Genomic DNA, 15,551 nt, shown 5'->3' on the forward strand with positions numbered 1-15,551 from the left:
CCTTTTCCTGGTGCCCTGAGGGAAGGAGAAGTGTGTGTGATGAAGATGAAAGTGTCAGGCCACATGTCCCAGGCTGAAAGGGGGAAGGCCAATTCCCACAGTGAGATACGGGGCACACCTTACGGAAAACAGTCTCAACTACCTTAGACCATTCGAGAATTGTTAGTTTCCTTCTTTTTTTCTTCCTGTTTCCTTTATTCCTTCCTTCCTCCCTTCCTCCCTGTCTCTCTCCTTCCCTCCCTTTTTTTTTGTCATAGCCAAAGCTTCACGATTCCAGAATGATATACTTCAGAGAGAAAGAAAGAGAAAGAAAGACACCATAATACTGACGATTTCTCAAGCCCTGCAGAAACGAGGCTCAAAACTAGATTTGCACAAGGCAAAGCAGACACCTTCCCAGGTGAGCTGCTCTGTTGGTCTTCCTTTCTCTTAACCAGTGTGAAAGGGAGATTTACTGGCCAAATTAAAGCCTGTATAGCAAAGATATCCAGGTAAGAAAGATGTCTGACTGTACTAGGAATGTGTGTACTGGGGGGGGGGGGGGGAAGAATGTCAACCTAATTATAACCTAATCCCAAATTCTTTTTTTTTTTTTTGCCTCCAGGGTTATTGCTGGGGCTTGGTGCCTGCACTAGGAATCCCCTGCTCCTCGAGGCCATTTCCTTCCATTTTGCTGCCCTTGCTTGTTGTTGTTATTATTGTTGTTGTTGGATAGGACAGAGAGAAATTGAGAGAGGTGGAGAAGACAGAAAGGGGGGAGCAAGATAGACACCTGCAGATCTGTTTCACCACTTGTGAAGCGATCCCCCCGCAGGTGGGGAGCTGGGGGCTGGAACTGGGATCCTTATGCAGGTCCCTGTACTTTGCGCCACGTGCATGACCCACTGCGCTATCATCCGGCCTCCCCAGTCCCAAATCTGCAGGCAACACTCTACAGAGCTACCTCTAAAGCATATGGGGGAATGTCATTTCATAAACTGGAATGTGGTGCCCATATTCTTTCCACAGCTTCCTCAGGGACTTTCTATCCAAAAGGTTTTGTGGTCTAGTCAAACACTGAATGTATGTGCACAGGTGATCAGATAACACCACTGGCAGCATAACTCTGCCTTTTTCCCCAGCAGGACTTCTATCGCCACAACAGCATTACAAATGTCCACAGCGACTTAATGAGCAAATGCACACAGACAGCTGTTTAAGAAACCCCTAAATGCCAAATTCTGTTCCTAGAGGGGGGAGTTGATTAAGCAAATCTGGCTCTGATGGGTTGGATATTTGAAGTTGACATAGCTAAGTATAATTTAATGCAACTAGTTATTTTCCATAACTATTCTAACTACATGAAGAATACTATATGAAGGATAATAATAGGAAAATATATTTTGATATATCTTATAGTGAGAAGATAACTCAAAGTGGTCACTGTTTCCTCCTCTGCAAAACAAGGCATTAAAAATTCAATCAGCAGTGGGGGTTGGGCTGTAGCACAACAGGTTAAAGCGGGTTAAGCACACATGGTGCGAAATGCAAGGGCCAACATAAGGATCCCAGTTAGAACCCCTGGCTGCCCACCTGCAGGGGAGTCGCTTCACAAGCAGTGAAGCAGGTCTTCCAGTGTCTATCTTTCTCTCCCCCTCTCTGTCTTCCCTTCCTTTCTAGATTGCTCTCTGTCCTATCCAGCAACAACGACATCAATAACAACAATAATAATAATAACCATAACAATCATAAAAACAACAAGGGCAACAAAAAGGAAAATAAATAAATAAAATAAAATAAATTCAATCAGCAACACCTCTGTCTTCAGCACGTCATGCAACTGCATCTGTGAAATACAATAGAGGCTATGGAGATAGCATAATGGTTATTCAAAAAGGCTCTCATCCTGCAGGGGAGTCGCTTCACAGGCGGTGAAGCAGGTCTGCAGGTGTCTATTTTCTCTCCACCTCTCTGTCTTCCCCTCCTCTTTCCATTTCTCTCTGTCCTATCCAACAATGATGACATAACAGCAACAATTAAAAAAAAAAAAAACAATAGCAACAAAAGGGAATGACTAAATAAACATTTTTTTTTTTAAAAAGGCTTTCATGTCTGAAGTTCTGACATCTTTGTTTCAATCCTCACCACCACCACCATAAACCAGAGCTGAGCAGTGCTCTAGTGGAAGAAAGAAAACAAACAGAAGAAAAAAAAACAAACAAACAGCAGAGGTGTGAGTAAAGAGAGCAAGGATCAACTGTGTGCTCCCAGGGTAGATGAGAAAAACCAAAGGTGTTGTCACACAACCCAGAAAGGATTAAAATTCAAGCCAAAAGAAGTGACAAGGCAGCCAAGAGTTCACCTGGGCAGTTGACTGCTCTGAGATCCATGTGACCCAAATTAAAGTCTAGTGATTTAGTGTCTTTCTCTCTCTCTTCTGTCTCTCTATATCTGGGGGGAAAAATCAGCTTCCATCTGTTTTATAAGCATCTTCAATGACTTAAGTCAATTGGAAGGAAGACAAAAGCAAAAATAAAGTGCAAGGACAGGTGTTAGGATCCTGGTTCAAGTTCCCTGCTCCCCACCTGCAGGGGAGTCACTTGACAGGTTGTGATGCAGGTCTGCAGGTGTGTTTCTCTCCTCCTCTCTGTCTTCCCCTCCTCTCTCGATTTCTTTTTTTTTTAAGAATTTTTTAAATTTTATTTATTTATTTATTATTGGATAGGGACAGAGAGAAATTGAGAGGAGAGGAGAAGAGAGGAGAGACAGAGAGAAACCTGCAGCCCTGCTTCACCACTTGTGAAGCTTCCCCCCTGCAGGTGGAGACCAGGGGCTTGAACCCAGATCCTTGTGCACTGTAGTGTGTGCACTTAACCAGGTGTGCCACCACCTGGCCCCTTCTCGATTTCTGTCTTATCCAACAACAGCAGCTATAACAACAATAACAATACAACCACCACAAGGGCAACAAAATAGGAAAAAATAGCCTCCAGGAAAAGTGGATTCCTAGTGCTGGCACTGAGCCCCAGCAATCAGTCTGGAGGCAAAAAAAAAAAAAAAAAAAAAAAAGCATCACAATTTAGAATAGCTAAAATCTGAAATAAAATAGTTAAAGCCCAGGTGTCCAACAACAAATGACTGAGTAAGTTGTAGTATAGACACCATGGAATACTACTCAGCTGTTAAGAATGGGAAATTCAGCTTCTTCACTTCAGCTTAGATGGAGCTTCAAGGAACCATATTAAATGAGCTAAGCCAGAAAGAGAAGGATGATCTGACTCATGGACAGGAAGGAGTTGAGAAATAAAAAGAGAGAGGGAAAACACAAAGTAGAACGTGGACAGGGCCTGGTGTACTGCACCAAAGTAAAGGACTCTAGAGGTGCAGGGTTTTTAAGGTCCTGGTACATGACGGTGAAGGAGGACTTAGGCTTGGGGTGAGAGTGTTTTGCAGAAAACTGAGAAGTTTCACACATGTAGCAACGACTGTGTTTACTGTGAACCATAAATCCTCCAAATAAAAATATTAAAAAAAAAAAAAAGCTATCCTGGATTAGTTAAGTCCTACTGACATCAAAGATAAAAAGTACAATTTGCCATGTATCCTGGGCCATCACTTAGGGAGAGGACAACACACTATTTCAACAAGCAGATTATCATAGCTTCATAGTTTTTGAAGAGTAGGGTGGTCAGGCAGTAGCGTAGTGGGTTTAGTGCACAGGGCAGGAAGCGCAAGGACCAGCATGAGGATCCCAGTTCAAGCCACTGGCTCCCCACCTGCAGGAGGGTTGCTTCACAGGCAGTGAAGCAGGTCTGCAGGTGTGTATTTTTCTCTCTCTCTCTCCCCGCCTCTGTTTTCCCGTCTTCTCTCGATTTCTGTCTGTCCTATCCAACAACAAGGGCAACAGAAATGAGGAAAATGGCCTCCAGGAGCAGTGAATTTTTAGTGCAGGCACTGAGTCCCAGCAATAACCCTGAAGGGAAAGAAAGGAAGGAAGGAAGGAAGGAAGGAAGGAAGGAAGGAAGGAAGGAAGGAAGGAAGGAGGGAGGGAGGGAGGGAGGGAGGGAGGGAGGGAGGGAGGATGAGAGAGAGGGTGGGAGGGAGGGAGAGACAAGGAAGACAAAAGCTGAGTGTGTTACTAGATTAGAAAAATCTAGCACTCACTGGTCTTTTGCATGCTGCATTTTAAACTCAGACAAGACCTACAGTGTCAGACTTTGGGGATGCCTATCTGCAGCTGACAGACTGAAGAAAGAGAGCAGCCTCCGAGATGAAACATGACCTGCTGTGGGTGGAGAGGGAAGGAAAATCAAGATAACCAGGTTTGGTGTCTGTGAGCAACGATGGGAATGAGAAGAAAAGTCAGCTTTCCAATTCAGTGATTCACTTCAGAAACAAGTCAGTAAACATAGTGAAGAATAAGATTCAGGGAAATAGAAGCTGCTAGAAATATGTAAGAAAGGGAAACACAGAATTTAAAACAGGACTTCATCATTATGACTGACGTGTGCAATTGAACTTGAAAGCACTTTCAGTCAAGATGACAAACACATGTCTTCTTAGAACAGGAAAATCAGGGGCCAGGTGGTGGCACACCTGGTTGAGTGCACACCTTACTGTGCGCAAAGACCCGGGTTCAAGCCCCAGGTCCCCACCTGAATAAAGAGTATGCAGTAGCAGAGAGGAAGTAAAACACACAGGGAAGGAAGAAATGAAGGCTGGAGGAGAAACAACAAGCAGAGTGGGCAAAAATCAAGAAGAGACAGACTCTAGACCACAAATATCCTGAACTTTGACTGGAACAAAGCCCCTGCTCGTTACATCAAATTCACATAAAATATCAACTCTACGGAAAGGTTCTGATTCATAATTGAAACTGTATTACAGTTAGACGGAAGGGATACTGAAATTCATCATACCCTTAGCATTCTAACAACAGCTGTTTCAGTTCTTCAGCTCCCTGGGTTTTCAATTGGGTTCCCACAATCACAGAGCAGGGTGCCAAAGTCAAAGACCGCTCTTATCAGAAGGGCTCGCAAGTACACCGGGTTTCTAAAGTGACTCGTGACCACTTGAACTGTATACTCTTTCTCTGAAATAATGTACTTAAGTCAAGTAATGCTATCTGTTTCTTTTTTTAAAGTTTTTTTTTATTATCTTTATTTATGTATTGGATAGAGACAGTCAGAAATCAAGAGGGAAAGGGTGACAGAGAGGGATAGAGACAGAGAGACACCTGCAACACTGCTTCACCACTTGCAAAGCTTTCCCCTTGCAGGTGGGGACTAGGGGCTCAAACCCGGGTCCTTGTGTATTGTAATGTGCACTTAAACAGGTGCGTTACCACCCGGCCCCATGCCATCTGTTTCAACTATACAAAAAGCGGATGTATAGGATGTGAGGGTGATCTGATTGTGACATCTGTCACCTCATTTGATCACCAGGTTTGATTCTGGGTCTGATCTGGGTGGCTAAGTGGATGCCCCCTTACAAAGAGGACTGAAGAGGAATGGAGACGGACCAGTCCTGGGTTGAGGGTTTAGAAGTATTTGCATTTCCCTGCTAGAACCTCCACACAAGCTCTCAAAAAGCAAACGTGCACAGCAAGTAATACGCAAATTCTCGAAGACACCAACAACTGAAGTGTGTTTCTGGCTCAAAGTACAGAGAAAAAGAGCACCAAAGTGTTTCTTGTGAGCCTCAGTTATCTAAGGATAGTAAAATCTACATTTTACTAGATTTGCTTCCTCTCTTTTAGCTTTGGGAAACCACACAGTGTGGGTAGAACATGATTCTGTTATTTTCATTTAAGGGTGATAAAAGAAGGGGCCAGGCAGTGGTGCACCTGGCTAAGTACACACATTATAGTGCACAATGATCCAGGTTCAAGGCCTGGTTCCCACCTGCAGGGGGAAAGCTTCACAAGTGGTGAAGCAGGACTGTTGGTGTCTCTGTCTCTTTCCCTCTCTATCTCCTCCTCCCCTATCAATTTCTTTCTATCTCTGCCCAATAGTCAAATAAAATAGAATTTAAAAATAGTTAAGAAAATAATTCTAAAAAAAAAGAATGATAAAAGAAAAGCAATTTTCTAATGAAAGAACAAAAAATACATATGTATATGGGAAGCAAAGACTCACTGGCTAATGGATTCTGATGTTAAGATCTAATATCTTTGATCCTAAAATTTCATTAAAATTCAAGAAAATTCTGCTATTTATGTTTAAAAGGTTGGTACCAAAAAAATGGAGGGAATTCAGGAGTTTACAGCTATAAATTAATCACTGCTACAGTTATTCCTGACCAAAAGAAAAATTTAAATATTATTATCTTTATTTATTACTGAATAGAGACAGAGAGAAACTGAGAAGGAAGGGGGGGTTGAGAGGGAGAGACACCTGCAGCCCTGCTCCACCACTCATGAAGCCTTCCCTCTGCAGGTTGCGACCAGGGACTTGACATGGGTCCCTGCACACTACATACAGTGTGACCACTTGACCAGGTACGCCACTGCCCAGCCACTCATGACCAAAGCCTTTATGAATTAACCTTGATGACCAAGATGTAGTCTAGGGATGACATTGCAAATAATTTAAGTTGTCATCATGTACCTCGATTCTGCCAACAATCTAAAGGTGCAGCGATCCTTGCTACTACAGTATAGTGCCAGCCAATACTCATGGTCATGCCCATCCCAGTCTTAACACATCCGCTGACAATGGTATTGTTATTTTACCCTCTCACTGAGGACTACCACTTATTCAACCTGTACCATCTCTGACACCATGTGTTTCACTTACACCCTCTCACTGTATGCTACTAGTAATCATATGAACTATTATCTCCATTCTGTAGGAGATGACAGTAACAAGAACTACCACTGACATACATCATACATGTCCTGTGTGCCAGTCCATATAGTGACTCATTCACCTAATGCTTACTAGAAGCCTGTGGTACAGATACTACTACATTCAGATTTGACATAACAAATTGGACATGTGTTGGGAAATTGTGGGGATGTGGTAGAGCCTGGCAGGGCTTGATCTGAGGAGTGCGTCTATCCTGTCAGTCTCTCTCTACCGAGAAGTTGAGCAAGGAGGGACAGGAGTAACCCCAAAGGTTTGCCCCGTCTTATCAGACTCCCTGCCTCACAAAGCACCTTGAATTCCTGATACTTTGGCCTGCTCCTTTATTATCTACATAATCCTTGTTTTGCCTGAAAGATTCCCCACCCATTCCATTACTTTAATATATCTTCTTTCTACCCTCAAGACCCTCCCTGCCTGCAGGGTATTATTATTTATCCTACCAGTTAAAACCTTCCCAACAGTTGCTAAGGAAGTTACCTTTCCCAGCCCCCTTTTGCCTTTCTCTGCCCCTTTCCAAACCATGTCAAGCCATTTCCGTTTCTGACCTGCCACTTCTGGGTCTGACCTTTAAAAGCCTGGGACCCTGATCAATAAAGAATCAAACTGCCTCACGTCCATGAGCTCTGTTCATGAGTCATCTCCCTCACTTGGCTGAGTGAGTAGCAGACCAGGCTGGCTCTGGTCTCTTTCTCTCCAGCCCAGAGAGTAAGTACCCAGGAACAGGCACCCAAATGCTAGCCCAGCAGACATGAGCATAAGAAACTGGACAATGGGCAGGGGAGATAGCATAATGGTTATGCAAAAAAACTGTCATGCCCGAGGCTCCAAAGTCCCAGGTTCAATTCCCTGTACTACCATAAACCAGAGTTGAGCAGTGCTCTGGTAAAGAAAAAAAACTGGACAAGAGCTAAGTCCCTCAACCTTTTTTTTCACTGTCATTAGGTTTATTCTTAGGCTTCAATGACTGCCCAATGAATCCATCAATCCTGGGGTCAGAACTTGGGGGGGTGGGGGCAGGGAGAGAGAGAGGGATAGAGAGAGAGAGAGAGACCTGTATCACTTGCTTCACTGTTGTTGAGCTTAACCCCTGCAGGAGACCAGGCTCTTAAACCCAGATCTCCCGAGCAGAGTAACATATGCGCTCGACCAATGACGCCACCATCCAGCCACAAGAGTCAAAACTCTTACCACCAACCAGAAGGAGTTAGCTCACCAAAACTGTCCTCCATCCCACCTATGAATACAGCTACAACAGTTAGGAAGGAAGCCAGAATCATTATGGCCACAGTTAAACCAAATCCACACCAACTGGCTGGGATTTCACCTCTAAGTTTCTCTGAAGAAACTCTAATAATAATAATAATAATAAGCTAAAGCTTGTCTCAGAGTAAATCCAGCTTAATGTGACCCAAAGACCAGAGCTCTAATTATCCAGAGTTCATCCCAGACAATAACTTGGATCCACCTGCATATCAGATTTCAGGCTCAGGGAAAAAAAAAAAAAAAACTAGTATAGCCACAGGCCCTTTGGAATATAGCTAAAACATGCCTGTTAGCTATCTACAAAATGGAGACCCCGCCAACTCTTCATCTGCACTACTCCAGCCTTTAGGTTCATGATTGGTCAACAATTTGTTTGGCTTTGTATGTAACTCTCTTTTCAGCCACCAGGTTCCAGATGCCAGCATGATACCAGCAAGACTTCCCTGGACAGACAACTCCACCAATGTGTTCTGGAGCTCTGATTTCCCAGAACCCCACCCCACGAGGGAAAGAGAGAGACAGGCTGGGAGTATGGATCGACCTGTCAAGGCCCATGTTCAGCAGGGAAGCAATTACAGAAGCCAGACCTTCCACCTTCTGCATCCCACAATGACCCTGGGTCCATGCTCCCAGAAGGTTAATAGGAAAGCTATTAAGACAGGGGATGGGATATGGAGTTCTGACGGTGGGAACTGTGTGGAAATGTACCCCTCTTATCCTATGGTTTTGTCAGTGTTCGTGACAAATGCCCTCTGTCCATTCAACCACAAGCAGGTGGCTAGCAAATGTAACCTACTATGTGTCTGACTTTCCAGGGTTATTGGTTACTAAGCTGAACAAAGCCAGGGACCCCATCTCAACTGCCAACAGGACACAAAGACAAACAGTGAAATCACATGAGCTGTTTTGAGATATAAAGAGGGGCATCCATCAGGAATGGAGGCCAATGCTAAAGGTGTCGAAGGAACTAAGAATGTCTCAACGGGGAGGCAACAGGGCCCCTCAGCACGGAGGTGAGACAGTGCTCTCAGACTGAGAAAGCAAGAGCAAAACACAGCAAAAACAAACAAACAAACAAACAACCAAAACCATCAGGAGGAAAAGAACCGTGCTGAACACCACACACCATTGTCCAACATCAATTATCAGCGTCAGGGCTGACTATGAAGCAGTAAGAAGACATGCAAGTAAAGTCTCAAGAGTCACGCGGCAGCAGAGGACCAAGCTGAGGGAGGCGCTTCCCCCTCTTTTCCAGGCTCCCAGGTAAGGGTGCTTGTCTTTGGGAAACATTGAAGTTCAGGGTCTCTAAGGAATTCTGATCTCACTAATGCAATGGAAGTAAACTGCCATTTCGCTACAGTGTGTCCACAAAGCATCACCAAAGCCACTCACAAAAGCTGCCATTTGAATTAGCAAGGGTCAGGAGCAGGTAGGAAACGAGGCATTTATTTAGCAAAAATCACTAAGCTACCTTTGCCTCAGACATCTTCACTCAGTGGATCAAGGCACTTTGTTACCAACTAAATGCCTTAACAAACGACATTATGATATGCAGAGAAAGGAAAATAATAAAGGCACATGAGTCCAAAATTCAACCAATTATTATCCCTAGGTTGTGCTTTAGATAGTCATCACTTGCCTATTATTATTATTAATTAACAACAGTGTCATTGTTAGGGCATGATAAATCTATTCCTCCTGGCAGTATTTTTCTTTTCTTTCTTTCTTTTATTTGTTTTTAAGAAACAGAAAGGATGAGAGGGAAGGGAAAAATAGTGAAGGAGAGAGATGCCTGAAGCCCTGCTTCACCACTCATGAAGGCCCCCCCCTCCACTTGAGGTGGAAACTGGGTGCATGAACCCGTGTCCTAGTGCACGGTAGCACGGCTGCTCTACCAGGCGTGGGACCACTAGGCCCCATCTGTTGTCTTTTAGATATGGAACTTTCTTCCTTTTCTTTTTCTTTCTTTCTTTCTTTCTCTCTTTCTTTCTTTCTTTCTTTCTTTTTCCTTCCTTCTTTCTTCCTTTTTTCTTTTTTTTTTTTCACTGTATGGTTGCAAAAACTGTATCAAGTCAGATACCAAGTAAGAATACAAGTTCTCATCATGAGACCAGTTCACTGCTGCTGTTACACTTATCCCAGTAAGTGACTATGATACTAACAATACAAACAGGAGAGGCTTTATCCAAAGAATTCTCATAAAATGTCACTACAAGCCAACACCCAGGTGACTTCAGAGAGGACTGGGAGAAGTCCACATACTTCAGAACAGGGGTGGGGGGAGCTGGGAGAGAGGGACTGAGGTCAGTCTCAGACCAATAAGGGGACAGTGTGGTGGGCACAATTTGCACGCAGGCAATTTCCACTAATTCCCTCCCCCCCTTTGGCTCTGGTTGTGAACCAGAAGAAAGAAGTGTGTAAGAATAATCTGCACAGGCCAGACAGAATACACAGAAATCTGGCAGGAAGAAGAGATGGAGAGAGGAAAGGAGGGAGAGAAGGAAGAGAGAAAAAGGAAAAAAAAGAGAAGAAGAAAGATGTCTATGGCCATACCACTCTGAACACACCCAATCTCCCTGAACACGCCCAATCTGGTCTGATCACGGGAGCTAAGCAGGGTCGGGCCTGGTTAGTACTTGGATGGGAGAAGAAAGACAATGGAGGCAGGAGTAGGAGAGGGACAGAAAGTAAAAATGGTTGGAATGGGAGTATCAACAAGTTATACATGAATTTAGTAACACATTTTTAACACATACTTACCTTTTATTTCCCTTTCAGATCTTACAGACTCTTGATAACTTTCAATTCAGGACAAGATCAGCATGAGGACTCTGGATGTCCAACTAGGAATTTCTAAAGGAAAAAAAAAACACAGATTAAAAATTATTCAGAAAAATCAAAGAAAAAAATGAATTATTCTGATTAATTGTTAAATTTTCATTACAAAGAAACTGATTTTCACTGAATAATATATGCTTTATATACCTGGGAGGGGCGACTGTGTTCTAAAAGCTCTTTATAATATAGTTTCTCCACAAGAGTTGATTTCACAAGGAAACAAAGACCAACTATACAGTAGACCTTGTAAATTTAATAGAAAACAAATCAAAAAGCCTGTGTACTGCCACTAGACTGGAAACATGGTTTTATACTACTTCAAGCTCCAGAGGAACTATCAGCCTTCCAACTAAAAAAAAAATTAATCAGACAATAATGCAGCCTCTTCACAAATGCTAACAGCAGAGTGAAACCAAATACTGATAACTTTTATTTTTTGCCTCCAGGGTTATTGCTGGGGCTCAATGCCTGTACTACAAATCCACTGCTCTTGGAGGTTATTTTTTCCCTTTTGTTGTTTATTGTTGTTGTTGTTGTTGTTATTGCTGTCGTTGTTGTTGGATAGGACAGAGAGAAATGGAAAAAGGAGGGGAAAACAGGGAGGGGGAGAGAAAGACAGACACCTGCAGACCTGCTTCACCACCCGTAAAGCAACCCCCTTGCAGGTGGGCAGCCGGGGGCTTGAACCGGGATCCTTACTCCGGTCCGTGAGCTTTGCACCATGTGTGCTTAACCCGCTGGCGCTATCACTCGCCCTCTGAAACTGACACTTTGCCCTCCCCAAACTCTGTCAATATTTTCAAGGGCATGAACATTACAGAACAGGCATTTTAACTTGTCCTTTCCTCCAAAAGCAGCTCTGACATAATTGTCCTGGGGCTTCCTTCTCCTAGAATGAGGACAGACCTATGAGGCCTCCACCACCACCATGCTCCCACCTCTACATGCCCAACTTCTGAGCCAACAATATTTTATGTTTAAGGAGACCATTAGCATTGGTTCAACAGGCTCAGAGCAATGTTAGAATTACTTACAAAAGGAAAACAAGGGAGGTTTTTGCTCTTTTGGTTTTTTTGAGAAAAGTAGTGCCCAAAGGTTTTGTCCTGCACATAAGTGCTTGTACTATACTTGAAGATACTTGCATGTTAAAATAAATTATCTTGGTGGTGAATGTAACCATCTTCGCCTCTAGCATCTGCTCTCCTATGTCATCAGTGCAAATAACCACTTAAAAGGGGAAGCTAGCAGACCTCAGAGGAAAATGGCCTGACTACAGTGGATATCTTTTTTCAATTAAAATCTACTATACTGTTCTGAAGTAGGTACGGGAGTATTTGATAGTGAAACGTGTTACAGAGGCATTTGGGAAAGAACAGACGACTAGTAACCACTTCACTAAGGTTCATGCCAGTTTTCTAACCACCATTATGGCCTTTCTGGAGCAATGTGGGATTAATGGAATGCCAGAACCTTAGTAGTTAGGCTGGAATCTTGACCTAGATTTTGCACAACTTCAAAAACATATATATATATATATATATATATATATATATATATATATATATATATATATATATATCTAAGAAGAAAGCTTGAAATTATGTACTTAAATAACTAAGACTTATGCTTTCTAGTCTCACCTTAAAGGCTTTTGAAACAATCTACTGGGGACCAAGTGGTGGTGCACCTGCTTAAGTGCACATCTTACCATGTGCAAGGACGCAGGTTCAAGCTCCCAGTCCCCACCAACCCCCTTGAAAACAAAGAAGTAAATACTGCAAGTATTCCTCTGTCTTTCTCTTTCTTCCCTTCCCCCTCTTAATTTCTCTCTGTCCCTTCAAACAAATAAAAATGAAAAAAGACTTAAAAAGAAGCAATCTACTTTCCCCTGCACTATAACTTACAATGCTGAATTGAAATATAAAGTAAAAAATTATTGATTACAACAGAAATATAAATTCCTCATTATTTGCAGACATATATGAGGTTTCAGGAATGAGACAAAATTAAGTCACATACATTTCATAGGTTAGAAAAATATGGGTCAGAGGCCAGGAAGTGGTGTGACTGGTTATACACACAAACTACAACATACAAGGACCTGGGTTCAAGGGTTCAAGGCCCCTGCAGGGGAAAAGCTTCACAAAAGGTGAGGCAGAGCTGTAGGTGTCTCTCTTCCTTTCTATCTCCCCCCTACCCTCTCAAATTATCTCTGTCTCAATCCAATAATAAATAAAAAGATAAAAAATAAATCTTAAAAAAAAGGAAAAATCTAATCTAAAATGTCTCTTGGCTTATTTGACCCAATTTAAAATAATCAGAACCCATAGTAACAAAGTGAAAAGTCTACTCTTCTGTGATCAGTTTTTTTTTTTTTTTTTTTACTTGTATTGTCTTAAAATCGTATCTAAAATAACTTTTGGGAGACCAACAAGATAGCTCACCTAGGCAGGCATCTGCCTAGCCATGTTCTCTTGTCATGTCCTGGGGAAAGGCTTCATCCTATGCTGCGGGGTGTCTCTCTCCTTTTCTCTATCTGGAAAAGGCCTGACAATGACTAACAACAATAGTGATTCCTTTTCTAGGGTTGGGAGATAGTTCACCTAGTAGCATGTAAACCTTACGATGTGCAAAGCACTGGGTCCAAGTCACAGAATGACATGAGAGCCTTACGCATAAAACCAAAGGGGAGCTCTATCGATGGTGTTAACAGAACTGAGCTGTGGCTCCTTCTTCTGTCTCTCTGTCCTCTCCCCTTTAATGTACAAATAGAATAGGAATGAAAGTAGCTGGACCTGGCTGGCCACTCAGCTTTATGCTGCATGAAGGAGGCTCTGAATTCATTCCATGGAGTCACATAAATATTTCTGCATTTTTTTATCATTACTTTTCCCCCTTGCTCTCTTCCTTCACACACTTGTGAGGGAAAAAAAAAAAAAGGTGAACACTGTGAGGGGGGGAGTAGGTAGCTTAATGGTTATGCAAAGAGACTTTCATGCCTGAGGCTCCAAAGTCCCAGGTTCAGTCCCCACAGCACCACCATAAGCCAGCGCTGAGCAGTGCTCTGGTGTTTCTCTCTGTGTCTTTCTCTGCATCTCTCTCAAAAATAAAATAAACAAAATACTTTTTTTTAAAAAAAAAAGCTGAGCATTTACTCTGATGATTCAGACAGAAAAGCCACATAAGTGATTGGGATGGAGAAAAATACCACATCAAAAAAGCTTCAGGATTGGGTATTTCCTTCAAGTTGGCATGTGAGAACAAAACTATACTAATAAAAACAATCCAGAGCACATGTGCTGAACGCTAAGAGAATGCACGGTCCTTTCACAGTGGAGGAAACGGTAGCGCAAACGAGGCAAGTGACATTTCGAAGGTTGTACATTTAAACTGCTCCTAAGTCTTGAATTTCTTAACTTCCAATTCATCATCCTATTAGACCACAATGAAACTGTGATTCCCATAAATGACCTTGAAGAGGTTATAAGGAAGTATACCTGTTATACATTATTGCTGTAAATGGCATGAATACCATATAATGAACCAACTCAACTTTATTTTAATAGGACACACTATTCAAGGTTAGCAAGAACACGCTCTGTCTCTTCTTCCACTGCTAAAGCTAAATTATTAATGCCCGCAAGATATCTAAAATAAAATCTGGGATACTCTTGGGTTGTTTAACCTAGATATCTCCACTCTAAAAATAGAATTACCTTTTTCTATTCATAGCCATGTCATAATCACAGCTTTACTACAAAACATTTTCAAATGGATTTTATAGAGAGCCTACAAGAAAAATGGAGGTATTTTGCCAACAAAACATACATAAGCAGTTTTAATTTTCATTTTATTTTTGCCTCCTGGGTTATTGCTGGGGCTCAGTACCTACATTATGAATCCACTACTCCTGGAGGCCTTTTTTGTTATTGTAACAGTTATTATTGTAGTTGTTATTGATGTCAACGTTGTTGGATAGGACAGAGAGAAATGGAGAGAGATGGGGAAGAGAAAGACACCTGCAGACCTGCTTCACCATTTGTACCATCTGTGAAGCGACCCCCCATCCCCAGGCGGGGAGCCTGGGCCTCCAACTCAGATCCTTACGCCAGTCCTTGTGATTTGCGCCACATGCACTTAATCTGCTGTGCTATCAGCCGACCCCCCCCCCCCCCCGCACCAGGCCATTTTTTCCACTTATAAGATAGAACAGAAAGCAATTTAGAGGGGAAGGGAAAACAGAGAGGGGGAGAGAAAGACACCTGCAGACCTGCTTTACCGCTTGTGAAGTGACGCCCCTGCAGGTGAGGAGCCCGGGGCTCGAACCCGGATCTTTAGGCAGCCTTGCGCTTCCGGCCATGTGCGCTTAACCCGCTGTGCTCCCGCCTGTTCCCCTGCAACAATTCTCTTATAGTTCTTCATACAAACATACTGAAGATACAAATACTCAGTGCCAAGGACCATCTTAAAAAGATTTAAATTAAGTACACTTTAAATAACAACAAAAATGGCAAAGTAGGCATAACAATGCTCAGCAGAGAAAATCCAAACTGAAATCACTATTCATGAGAATGCCTAAAATGTTTTTTTAAATAGTTTTTA

The 15,551-nt window shown here is 42.6% G+C and overlaps 1 protein-coding gene across 3 annotated transcripts in view; it reads right to left on the reverse strand.

Moving 5' to 3' along the window:
- FAM110B (family with sequence similarity 110 member B) overlaps positions 1-15,551 on the reverse strand; it is a 176,933-nt gene that overhangs the window by 125,588 nt on the left and 35,794 nt on the right. For all 3 annotated transcript variants that reach the window (XM_060201000.1, XM_060201003.1, XM_060201004.1), the window contains exon 2: positions 10,872-10,964. The gene's annotated coding sequence lies outside the window, so the exon portion shown is untranslated. The remainder of the gene's footprint in view (positions 1-10,871; positions 10,965-15,551) is intronic.

This window comes from Erinaceus europaeus, chromosome 1, assembly GCF_950295315.1.
Source record: "Erinaceus europaeus chromosome 1, mEriEur2.1, whole genome shotgun sequence".
Lineage (NCBI taxonomy): Eukaryota > Metazoa > Chordata > Mammalia > Eulipotyphla > Erinaceidae > Erinaceus > Erinaceus europaeus.